The 11537-nt window shown below is 44.3% G+C and overlaps 1 long non-coding RNA gene across 1 annotated transcript; it reads right to left on the bottom strand.

Annotated features, from left to right (window-relative positions):
* Nucleotides 1-8107: 8107 nt before the first annotated feature.
* LOC138112819 (uncharacterized) lies at nucleotides 8108-11302 on the bottom strand. Its single transcript, XR_011151861.1, has 3 exons — nucleotides 11142-11302; nucleotides 10367-10464; nucleotides 8108-9937 (listed from the first exon to the last, which is right to left on the bottom strand). It is a non-coding gene; the product is annotated as an uncharacterized lncRNA (long non-coding RNA).
* Between the last annotated feature and the right edge of the window lie 235 nt (nucleotides 11303-11537).

Raw genomic sequence — 11537 nt, 5'->3', positions numbered from 1 at the left:
GCATGGCTCAGGGGAGCCCATGCTGCCTCAGCCAGCAGCCCCTCACAGGAGGAACAGGTCAAGGGAAAAAAAAGAGGTGTGGGTTCCAAGAGGAATTGCATGGTATTTGCATTCCTGTAAACGGAAGTTTCCAGAAGACTCCAGCTTCCTGTGAAGTGGTTCTCTTGCTAACTTGGCAGTGCCTGCATGTGTACAGCTTGTCCAGGTGAAGGTTTGGGGTCACATAAGAGGAAGTTGTTTCACTGCAGTGCACTTACGGTGCAAAAAATAGCTCCTTGGGTAGTGAGCAGCTCTTGACTCTGTTAGAGGTAATGTTTTAACTCCTGCAAATCTTGTGTCTTGCTCCAGACACTTGTCTTAAATACATTTCAGTTTTTGTTCTTCCTTCAGGGCATCTGATATACTCAAGTCACACTTATTAACACTTAATACTCAAAATGAGCAAACCCTGTCTGTACAAGCAAAATCCCTTTGCATCTTCTGTGCCTCTCTTAGGGATGCTGCTGCCCCAGGTAATTCCCCAAACAGAGCAGGAGAAAAAGCTGCTACCTAGCTCAGCACTAGTTCTGCTTGTTGGTGTGTCCACCAGCCTTTTCAGAGCAGAGAAGGCTCAAATGTCTGATGTGCTTGGATCCTGGAGCAGGTATGTGGTCCCCACTCCACCCTGCTGTGAAAGGAGCCCTGGTGAACCACATGGGAAGCAGCTGCCCAGAACACTGCCCTGGGAAGTCAGGGCCAGTGGCTTGCCAGGCACATTACTTCCTCTGGTGCGCAATGGAAGCACCTTTGTGCTCACTGAGTTGGGCTGAAGGGCCGACTTCAAAAGCTGTTAGAAGTGCTTAAACTCTGTCACTGCTCTCTAGGCCTCCAGAGCAAGGACAGCTCCCCTTTCTGCTTTCCTGCGGACTACCTGCCCTCAGGGTCCACACCTTTCTCAGCCAAGGGACAAGCTGGCATACCTCATCAACACCTTCTGAAGGTGGGCTGAGCTGCATTGTACTGTGCTGTGCTGGCTGCTTTCTGGGTTATGGCACAACCCAAACCCTCTGTTTTCCTTCTGTGATGCTGCAGGCTGGATGGTGGCAATGCAGGCACAGAGCAGTTCCCATCAGCGGTTCCTCACCCCACAACACCTGCACCCCTCTCCACCAGTGGTTTTAGGTCAGCTGTCTGAGTCAGTATGCACCAGGTCTCAGCCAAGAGAGGACAGTGCCTGGTTTGGGGTGGGATGGGCAGCAGAGAAGTAGTGAGCACCTTGGGGCCACACACGGGTGAGGCAGTCAAGTGTGAGTGGAGAAGAGGGGAGTGATGCTGGAGAGCTGGTGGGCAGCAGGAAAAATAGTAGAGGTACTTGAGGAGCAGTGGCAACCCCCTAGGAAGGAAGGAAGGAAGGAAGCTTCTGAGGAGGAGGTGCCTTACTTTACTGCTGTGACTTTGGTGTCCTGGGGGTGCCAGGGGGTTGCTTCTGTGGCCCTGACAAAGGACAAGTCATGATCAGGGTCACTCTGGAAGGATGGAGTATTTTCATGTTCTGCTTTGTCATGAGGAGACTTGTAAAGCTAGACAGTAATCCAGGGGACCGTGATGAAAAGACAGAAGGTATGAGGGAAGGGTTGAGGAGTTTTCCACCATGAAATTGTGTGAAAAGGTGATGAGGAGGAACTCAAAAGAGTGCTGTTGTTGAACTGGGCCTCCCTTTTCACTCTTGGAGATGTTTGCAGCCCTGCAAACTCCAGTCAGGCCTGGGCTTGACCTGTTTTTCTATCCCCATCATGACTCTGCCCAGTGCAGAAAAATGGGTACCCTCCACCCTTGCTTGATTGCTGGGAAGCAGCCAGGCTGGGCAGGGTCTACCAGGCATGTGCCAATACTGTATCCTGGCCCAGAGATGGGAAGTGAGAGTATCCAGAGCATCCCTCAGCCTCTTTGCTTCTTTGCTTTCAATGCCTGGAGAATCCCAATGGCTGTGAAAGTGTTGCTTAAGCCTTGCAATTAAGGGGGCTGAGGGTTTGGCAATAGCTGCTTCATTTACCTTGTTGCAACTGCTGCATCATTGTAAATGCTGCAGTTGCTTTAGTTCGGAAATGTTCGCTCTCATTGTAAGGCAATCAGTTTCAGTGGAGTATAACAGAAGAGTTAGATGTGACTTGCTAAAACATCACCAGAGTTTAAAGAAGTACAAAAAGTACTTAATGAGATCCTGGACAATTTGCGTTGCTTTTCCCCTGAATATATGTGCGCTCATCAGTAGAACGAAATCTTTTTCCTGTATAACAATTTAATAAGAACTGATTAAAGTAAGCATGTCCTGAATGTTTGAATATGATAGTAATACTGCATTATAAATGTCATTTTGATTAAATAATGGCTTCTTTGCTTGAACAGGATCTATCTAACTATCCACCCGAAACACAGAGGTGAAACTTTAGTTAAAACTCCCACCAACTTCAATAGAGCTATATTTCACCTTAATTGCACTCATAATTGCACTGTCACAGTTTGATTACAGAGTTTACTGTTTCCTGCTTGGAGGGGGTATACATTGTTGTACTTTCTAAAAAAAAATATATGGTAACAGAAGACTGTTGACATGCAGTACGTGAGCCTGGATTTCCCCCATGTAGTGAAATGATGGAGCTCACTTCTCCCAGGATTCAACAGAAGCACTAAGAATTGCCACATGGGATCTCACTAAAAGAAGATACTGTAAGCTTGGCCTTGAGCAGCGGTTGTCAGTTCCTGTAGATCTGGCTGCTCCAGTACTGGGGAGGAGTAAATGAGGAAAGCAGGCTGACTGTTAGCAGATTTAAGTACACTGTATGAGACCTGACCTCCACTGGTAAAGTATACAGGGCCTTCCCAGGCTGAAAAATGTTTAAAACAACTCTCCTTGATGAGCAGATACGTTCAGTAGTCAAGGACCTGTCTGGATGACCTCAGGACGTACTTTACCAATAGCATGTGTTTCTGCAAACCTGTTATTTAAAAAATCTCTTGCTGAAGCCAAATCAATGCTCTTTCATTTGTGTACAATTCTGATATCCAGTTCCTGGGTGTGTATTTCCTCTGGACATCCCGGAGGATATCTGTGGCTCCACTGTTTGTGAACTGAGGTTGGTAACATGACTGTGGATCTTACACCACAGTTTGTGTATGCCTGTGTGCAGCAGCAAGTGACTGCTGCTGTGTGTCCCCACATCTGGCACCTCTTCATGTGACAGAATGGGCACAGGAGCTCAGATATGGCACCAGCACTGAGGTGCTCTGCTTCCTCAGCACATTGGTTCAGTGCTCTGTGCTTTTCATCTCCCTACCTGAAAAATAGGAAGTAAACTGTTTCCCTTTTGTAAAGCTGCTTGAACACTAAAGTTGCAAAACTGTATTAAACTATTTCTATGAGCAGGAAGTGACCATGGCTGCCCAGAGTAACTAAAGCAAGTTCATCATGAAGAGACATTTCCTCCCCTCCAAACCAACTCCAAAGCAGGGCTCTTCTAGGTCCAGATGGGAAATGCCACTGATATATTCATATTCCCTCTGTTCATATTTGATCTAAGCCCACTGTAAAAAATGACATACTACCAAGGACTTTCATGGGTTGGGACCTTTGTGATTTTTATAGCAGTGCTATTTTTGCTTTTATCTATAAAATTCTACTTCTGTTTGTATGGTTGTTTACTGTGGGATGACTGGAGACAGTCTGCTCTTTTACTGCAGACTTCCCTGCACTTACTAATTTAAGACTGCTGCTCAGACTGAAATTTCCAGGTTGGCTCATGATGAATCCATAGTCTATATACAGCGCTTGGGAGATATTTCCGTATCCTGAAAAAACAGGAGGTTTGTGGTAGATAATTTCATGACTTTGCGGTGCTCCCTGACTCATGGGATGGAGGACAGATGTCACTAAACTGTTGTACACCAGAACAGTCACTGCACAACTATTCTTTTTGAAAGCCAATACAATTGAACTGACACACAATTTTCCATGCCAAGTAAAAATAATGGGCATATGATTTTTTTGTGGTTTTGTGCAAAGAGGGCTTTCTTTGGTATCTTCCACGAGTTCATGGTAGTGCTCTTTAAAAAACAAAAAAATACTGGCCTCCAGATGACCCAACTTTGAAATTTGGTGAATTAAAGTGTGGTAGCACAATATGCTTGCTCCCAACATAGTTTCAATGTAAAGGAACAGGCAAAGACACAACAAAGTATTGTCCCAAGTTTGCAAACTGAATCAATCAAGTTCCAGTCCGTCAAAATCATCAGGGGCCAGCCCTACCCTTGCCCTGCTAACCTGCACCGTGCAGGCTGAGGAGGCAGCAGGAAACCAGTGAAGGGCTCAGTAGAGATGCAAAGGGCTGCAGAGCAGATTTCAGGTGAGCTTGGCTTCCAGGGAGGCACGAAGCTAGAGTCTGACTTTTCAGAAAGGCTACACATCTGTTTGAGGGATATTTAAAGTAATGTTTTCAAAGCACACCATAACAAAGAGTCCTCTTGGAAGAGCTGGCTTCTCTGTTAGTGCCCAAAAGTGCAGGCTAAGCTGTTCTGAAGACCTAGCTCTGTTTGTGGCTGCTGAACTGTTTTAAAAGCCAAACCCTTTTTTCATATAAACACCAAACTGCCTGCTGTCAAGTCAGGTTTGCAAGATAAGAGAAGAGTGCTTCAATGAGGAATAAGTGGAGGAGATTTTATGGAAACTGAGTTGTTGTAAATAGATAGCATCAAGAATAAGGGGGGGTTGTGTGGTGCTGCACAGAGCAGAGGTGGATAGGGAGTGAATACATATTTTTTAGAGCTGTGGCAGAAGACAATGAGTGGCAGGTGAGGGTTCCCCCACCCCTCCCACTGCAGTGGCCAGGAACCCCATGGCACAGGTCTGAGCAAGGGGATCTGGAAGCCAGTGCACAGCAGCAGCACAGGCTCAGCGTTTCAGAGGCAAGCTCAGAGGGCGATGAGAGGAATGGAGGGAATGTGATAAGGCTGGGGGTGGATTCAGTAAGGAAATGAGCAGGGAAAAGGAAGGGGTGTGGGGAAGCCAGGAGTGCCCCTTTCCACTGTCTCCCTGTTTCCCCATGCTGAAGGCAGGTTTGGGACCTTCAGCTGAAACAACAGGGAACTGCTGCACTGAGGGATGTCCCTGTTACTCTTATGGATGAAGCAGATACCCTGACTAGTGTCCTTTCAGCTATCCCTGATGCCAGGAATAGGGGACAGTGTACTGCCAGCGGTCACTCATCCTGGCCACCAGGAACCTCAGAAATAGCAAGCCTTTGTCATTGTCCTTGTATTTGTAGGTGACTTGGCCCAAGCAAAGATGAAAGTCAGTGGAAATCTCTAAGCTGCTGTGGATATTCCTGTGAAGACAGAACAGATCTACAGGATCATACTGTAGAGGGTTTTTTTTAATGGAGAACTCTTGCTATTTGAAAAGATGGAGCAGTGTAATTCCACAGCACAGAAAAAAGCTCAAGGGGATCACAAGTGGTTATGCTGGGAAGCTGCTGAGCTGTGCTGGGTGGCCGGGGTGTTCCTGAGTGCTGAGGGCAGAGCAGCCACAGCAGTGCACCCTTACTCTGCATCAGATCTGGTGTAACGTTCCTGGCTCCAGCACTAACCCAAGTGTCTGCACATTCTTATCAGCAAGACTTGCAGGTAGCATTACGTGTTTGTCCACTTGGAATAGAAATATTCCTTAACTCTGAACATCCCTGGCCTTTCTCTTCATACGCTAGTCTCTCTCTTGGTGGACAATAGATTGATATATTTATATTAAACTTTTCTATATAAATTCCTGCCTGCAATGACTCACAACCATCAGAATTCAGAAAAAGGGAATTAGAGAAAATCCGTCATGGCACACGTACAAATGATTTTCTAACTCACGCATGATCCCAATACATGAGAGCTAATGACCTGGCAGTTTTGATATATGAACATAACCCAAGCCCTATAGCTGAACAACTGAATATTTTCAGATATTTAATACAGACTTGGATTGGGTAGCTCATTAATACTTCGAGAAAGCTCTAGGAGAAAGAGAGGTAATCTTTAAAGCCATGGGTGGAGAAAAAGGGATATAAGACAGACAAAGCTAGAAAAGCTTAGTTTAGTTTAGTAGACAAGTTAGAGAGTTTGGTTAGTAGCTGACTGTGATTTTTTTAGGATATTCTTTGTCATAGATATAAACTTTTATTGTTAATTGATCAGTTTTAACTGCTGGTTTCTTGCAAGCCATCATACTTGTAGCTGAAAGCTCTAGAAGGATGGTGCTGGCCTCCCAGACTAGATCAGACTTCTCTGCTGGCACAGAAAATATTATGTGGAAAGAATTGTGGTGAACAAAAGATTTTGCAATGTCAGTAGTACCCAGAGGGAGGAGGAGGTGGAGCCCTCCGTGAGTCATATGAGGTTTGGTACCAGCAGGTTTAAGTATCGCAGATAAAATTTGTGATTTCATCCTGGAATTTTGGTGAAGACCTGGGCACCCTGCTTTCTTCTCACAAAAAGAAAGGAATAATCTTCCTTCCTCTGTTATTAAGATGCTGGTCTCCTGCAAGGGAGAGCTTTACATCCCTGTTCTCAGTCCATCCCACTAGCCACCCGGCAGACCAGCCTCCTGATTCTTATAGTAGTGCTTCCCAGACATCTCTTCCTGTGTTGAGTAGGTACATCTTGGACAACCTCTACTCTCTCCCCCCAAAGAGATTCAGACCCCCCACCACTACACAAACTAGCCATGCTCTCTGCTGCAAAACACACTAACAGGGGTTTAAGTCAATGTCAGGTGGGTCCTAAAATGTCGCACCTGTTGAGAAGGAGGCAGCTGAATTCTGTTTGTGTTTCAGCAAAGGGCCATGCACATGGATCTCAGTGGGATATTTTGATCTCAGTCAGATGATGTGCTGCTGAAAAATATATGTGATTGGTGTGCTCTCAGTTTTGAGTTGGAGGAGAAAATGGCAAGGAGCCTGCATTAATTACTATCAAACCACACTTGGCAGACACTAAGTCCTCCACAAAGTATCTGTTGCTAGAGGGTATGAAAATATACCTGTTGAGTTGGATGGGTGAGGTGCAGAGACAGTGCCAGGAAGCAGGACTTACACCAAGATAGTGCAGAAACCAGCATAATGTTCTTGGGTGAAAAATCACTTAAAAGCAAATAGTAATGTCCATGACTTACAGCCCCCTTTCACTTGGGCACTGATAGTCAGCCAATGTTGAAGAGAAAATGGTTGGCCTGTTCTAGACAGGAAAATGCAGCTGTGATGCTAAATGTCTGAGAGCTCTGGGAAAAAAAGTCCCAGCATATGGAAGCGACAATATTTTTCTGCTGCTGTTTCACCAGTAGATCTCAATATGTTTTGAAGCAGAAGTCTCCAAGGTTATTTCCATTATTCTCTGGGGAATAGAAAGTTCAGGTACCTGAGGCACAGGGAAGGGAGGACAGTCAGGCATTGTAGTAAACCTGCATAAACTGTTACCTTCTTCAGGAACATGATAATTAAAACAAACACACAGAGAGCCTTTGCCTGGCATGAGATCTCAACAAACTACAACCAAGGTACCTGCAATTTATTGCCTTGATTTTGGGACAGTCATTTGAGTGTAAGAGTGTGTCTTCTACAGGAATGGGTAAATTTTTTTTCCTGTTTACCTCTTTCCACCATGTGAAAATGAGGGTTTCCAAAAAAAAAAAAAATGCAAGGTACCAGCATAGCTGGCAATGGCAATAATTCCCTGGGCTCTCAGGTTGGTCTTCATCTGTTTGGAACCTCTGCCCCCAGTCAGTCATGTGGGTGTATTCAATGTTCATATTCACATTCTCATGAGTTTCAGGGGAAATAAAGTGTCACTTCAGCTTTTTTCCCCACAAATCTTTGGTTTTCTCACCACTACCCTAACAAACACTGAAAATAGATCGTTAAACCTAAATTGATGTGTTCAGTACTACTGCCATACAAGTAAAGACAATTTCAACACAGCATTTAAAATATGTCACCTTCACTGTAGCATTGTACAGGAACTGACATGACTTCTTATTTTGTTTGCCCACGGAAGGGAACTGTCATTTTCTTTGTTAAAGTATTTTTTCACTGAATGGAAATAATTACAAGTGAAACAAAACAAAATGTTTTGATTAAATACAGGGCTGGTCTTGTTTTTTCCAGTAAATGTTTCATGTTTTCAATTCTTTTCACCCTCTCCCAGAGGTAATATAATGGATAGTTAGAGATCACCTTCCATCTCAGAAGATTCTAGATTGCACAGGGATCCCTCCTCTGCACTGGAATTTTGGTACCCATGAAAAAAACACTAGTGAGTAATTTGTTCCATGGGATACCACAGTGAAGGTGAATCATCTGCTGCAGAGCAGGGGAGTTTTCAGGAGACAAGGTTCCAGTTCATAATTCATGCCAAAACCGAGGGTTAACACTGAATTGTCAGATCTGGCTAGCCCATGGCTGAGGAATGAAAACCAGCAGCTGTCTGAATTCCATGGATGGTGCTGAGAATAGCTACAATGAAACAAAGTCCCACCAACTTTGATCTTGGATCTCCTGCACAGGATTAAAGGAATAACTGAGTTTGGGCCAGAGGCACAGACATTTGGGGAAGCAGCAGGGGGAATTTGCTAAGTTTTCATGGGAGTTTACTAAGCGTATGAGGGTAAAGCAAAGATAATTCTCTTTTATCATTGCAATCCATTTCTTTAAACTGTGAGTGCACTTCGAAGCCCCAGAGGGATCACAGCAAGGACATCAGCAGCCTTGCAGTGCTCTCTGCATGGTGCTGCTTTGTTTGGGTTGAAGAGGTAATGTTTTGTCCTGGATCAACCTGATAAATAAGAATGGAGCAAGGCAAGATTTGTTTGTGCAAATCCAAGTATTTTCCTCATTCTCCACTTTTTCCTAAGTTTGATGACATCAGTTCATATACCTGCCATTTCCTTGGGGTATGAGCAGCTGCCAGAATCCCCTCTGGCTGCTGTCAGTCTGGCTTAGGACACCTTTGCAGGAGTGGCTCCAAGAGAAGAGAGTGCAGTCCATCCAGATACAGTGTTCGATCTCCACTATTGTCAGAGCAAGGAATCATATTTCCCTCACCCCTGCCCTCTGGGTAAAAAAGGCAAATGTTTCATAAAGGTACCATAATAAGTCTGCTAGAGCTGTCTTTGCAGCCTCTTTCTCCTCCCCAAACTGGAATGTGCCTAAGCTCCTTCTGGTCTGCTTATTCCTTTTTTCTAGCAGCCCTTGGGGAAGGTACCTAATACCTTTTCACAAACATTATTTATGGACTCAGAATGCCAGAAACATGTCTTTACAAATAGTTTGCACAATATGTCCTGAACCCTCCTACTGGCACCTACTTATGTCAGTCCCCAGTGCTCAGATTTCTTTGTCTTTTTGCTGTAAACCAGATTTACTGATGTGGGGGTGTTTCCACATGAGCAGTACTATAGTGACTGATGAGCTGCACTCATATGACTTGCCCAGTAGTGTCCCAATTGTTCATGGCTCCTGGTGATTCCTGCTTAGGTCCTAGGGCCAATGTTTAGTGTTTCTGGAAGAGAGAAAGGTCAGTTCTAGCCCTGCAGTGCCTGTGTTACATTGCACAGCACCCTAGGATGCACCACAGAGGGTGAGCTCCCTTGATCAATAGTGGACCACTTCTTACCCAGCGCCACTCCCTTCTGTGATGTCTGTATTAATTAAATGCATGTGGGTGCTCTCCCCATGTACCCAGCACTAAGGTTAAAGAACAGGTTTGTACCAGAGAACCAGCTGTATGTACACTTTTCATCAAAACCACTTAAAAATCTTCCTTTGGAGGAAAATCACAGGCTGTGTTACTATTTCAGCCTGTTCAGGATCAAAGCCACAGCATAAAATCTTCTGAAAGAAGCTTTAGTGGGTTTTGCCTCTTCTCTTACCTAAAAGAAAGAGGAAAAGGCTGCCCTTTCACACTTTTATAGTGTTTCCCATTGCCTGTGAATCTGGAATTCTTTATAAATGACGTAGATCTTGGTCTCAATATAACATTATTAAAGGAAATACCTCACTTCCAGTTAAGAGTTTAAGACAAAATGGAAAACAGTGTGTCCAACTGAAACCATAGGGCAGGAACTGATCTGAGCAAGACTTTTGTCTGGGTGCAAACATTAACGACTCTGTTATTTAGTGAATACTGTGTGACTCTTAATGAGTGTAGTTGCATAAAAACTTCAGTTAAACATTTAAATCCAAGTGCAGTATCCCCACCAGCATAGTGTAGTTTATCCTGTGTTATTTCCATATGTGGTTTGTACTGTAATACTTTCTTGGGGGTTAAAAAAGCAGAGCATCACTAGGCTACCACTTACCATGGCTTGCCTTCTGCTTATCCCTTATGTTGAGTCATTCATTCTTGGACTGTACAGCCTGACTGGATCACAGCAGAAGATTTCATCAACAGCAGACTCTAGAGGTGCAAAAAATTTCTGGTGAAATCCTGAGAATTTTGATAGAAATTTGGTGAGGAAAGAATATACTCTGATGGGGCAAAATACTCAGTGGGTTCATTGAGGTTGGGATTCCATCCACTTACCCTTAATGGGCCATCTCAGTCCCTCTCCAAGGCCTCACCTACAGCTACTCCTGAAACACTCTACTTCTTGGTTTGTCTTTAAGGTACGTTCTGTTTTCTAGACCAGTGTTTTCTGAATGCTGGCAGAAAGGATGTGATTTGCTGACTACAGACAAGATGCCAAAGCATGCAGAGGGGACTCTACTGTAAACAATCTCTTAAAATTCATTTTAAAAGGAGAAAGGGAGGAGGGGAGGAAAAACAAAATACTTAGAGATGCTGACTTGCCATCTACGTTATCCTCCCTTGCTGGTGATTAATCATCTCCCCCTTTGAGCCCAACAGACCAGATACACACATTCCTCATTTTCTCTGTTGAGGGAAAAAATTTGATTTTTGGCATGCCTTTTGTAGGATTCAAAATACCTTTGTGCTGTGCTGAGTGTGAAGGAAGGGAGTTTCACTTCTCAGCAGATATGGTAAAAGCATGTATTAAGGGCTGGGCTCTCCAAGGTTGCAGGGAGCCATTTGTGGCTGCCTGATCCCACATCTCTGACACATGCTAGACTTACCAGGCTGGAGACTCTGTGTCTGTGTATGCTGTTGCATGTTGCTGAAGATCAACATACTCTTGCATAGTGGAGTGGCCTATAAGTCAGCAAAAACTAAGCATGAAGGAATCAGAAGGAATGGGATTTTAAGTGAGATAGTAACTGTGCTGTCTGCTTGCTGTGAACTAAGTGAATTTTGGGTCCTATATTGCAAAACACAAATAAATCACGTTAGTAAGTACAATTGCAGGCAAATCTTGTACGAAGTAGATTCCTCTGGAGACAATCTAAGCTTATTAATGGTGTTGACTGTCCCTGGGAAAAAAAAAATTCTTAATGTCACTGACATCCCTCACCACCATGGCTGTAGTTCTAGAAACCTTTGAGAAGGCAATGTGAATGTGAATCTGGCCCTCT

This window comes from Aphelocoma coerulescens, chromosome 6 (genome assembly GCF_041296385.1).
Source record: "Aphelocoma coerulescens isolate FSJ_1873_10779 chromosome 6, UR_Acoe_1.0, whole genome shotgun sequence".
Taxonomy (NCBI): Eukaryota; Metazoa; Chordata; class Aves; order Passeriformes; family Corvidae; genus Aphelocoma; species Aphelocoma coerulescens.
This window is presented reverse-complemented; position numbering and strand designations above follow the sequence as displayed.